Consider the following 1,647-nt stretch of genomic DNA (forward strand, 5'->3'; position numbering starts at 1 on the left):
TGAACTAACAGGAGCAATACAGTTGGTGAGGATGTAACGTGTACAATTGATGTGAAAGGCATGGTGATGATAAGTAATTTTCAAATGTCCGGGACCTTCAACAAGAAGGGCGTGTGGAGGGCCTACACAGGCCCTTTTGATGGAAGAGTTAATAGAATGTCCCAGTCGTTGAAAGAAGACAGTTGATGTAGTGGCCAAGAGGCGAAACAAATCATGATAGGCATGAGTCCCATTGGAAGCCTTGAAGAAGTAGGTGGGAGCAATCCATCCAGTTGAATACCATCGGGTGATGGGTTCCAAAGGTGGAAGGAGGTGATCAGACCGGTTGTAAATGGCGGAGCCCTGTCGGTAAAACTTACAGTTTTTGGAGACATTGGTGGTGGAGGCATCTGCTCCAGGCTCTGAGAAGTTATAAACAGAAAGATTAGTCTGATAAGGCTGGTAGTGAATTCCTGCTGAGGGAAATATGCAATTATGCCAAAGGGGAAATCTGTGATCATTGTCAGGAGTTTTTTAGGAATCATCTAGGTTGTTAACTCTTTATCTCACTGAGAACAAGCATATTTTAAAACATAAAAGAACGCTTTTATTTTGAGAACAGGAGAAGAGGTAAATTTTTACAGTCTGCCTGTTTTGAGGCTTTTATTAAAATCTGAGGCTTAGAATTTAGCTCAAAAATGTCTGTATTATTATTTCATATTTTACCAGGTTAATTAGTTTTAACATGAAACTTAACCTTTTACAGGAAACTTAACCAATTTACAATTAAGTAACTTTAAAAACTTTTATTCAACCAATAAGCATTTTGCATAGCTTGTTAGCCAGTCCAAAGTAACTCAGTAATTTTTACCCTAGACAATGTAGACTTTAAAATAAAAAAAAAAAGGGAAATAGAACCTTTTTTTCTAAAATGAACCAAAATAGTTTTTTAAGGTGCACGATGGAAAAGCCCAGTTCCCCACAGCAGGAAGGCAGTAGAGACCTGCCAGTGATCTCAACACCAGAGAAAAAGTCCAGGCAGCTGCTTGTTGAGACCAGGGGGAGCCCCCACCATCAGCTGCAGTGGGTTTATACTATTTTAGTAAAAAACTTTTAGTCATATTATAGTCATATACAGTCATGTAGTCATCTATAACCATTTTCTCTCACCTTAATAATTGTGAATGAACTTTGAGTATTATTACTTAAAAATACCTTATTTATTTATTTAAAAAGAACAAATGGCAAAACTGTAGTGGGGGGAACCTCCAGTGGGGGGAACATAGCCTCCTCCCCAAAAAATTAACAGGAAAAGCTTGAAGCATTTTTTTTTTTTATTTATAAGATCATGTCACATTATCTCTTACTTGTTTTTGAATTTTTATTTTTATATCCTAATAATCTCAGCCCAGTCCGGGCTGGAAATCAGTTCGGATTTTGGAAGAGTTTCATAATTAAGAACCCACGCCCTCTCTGAGAGGTCTGCATTTGCTGGAGAACTATTTTCTGACCTTTGAAAAACTATTTCATCAACTGAAGAGTCCTGATCACTTTCTTCAACACTGTAGACTATTTCTTCTTTCACTTTTGGTTTTGCCTCCTTTGTTTCGCCTTCAGCCAGGCTTAGCTGGGAGCTCTTGGGGCCCTGGGATCAGGTAGAGGTAAGAC

This window comes from Talpa europaea (genome assembly GCF_964194135.1).
Source record: "Talpa europaea genome assembly, chromosome: 14".
Lineage (NCBI taxonomy): Eukaryota > Metazoa > Chordata > Mammalia > Eulipotyphla > Talpidae > Talpa > Talpa europaea.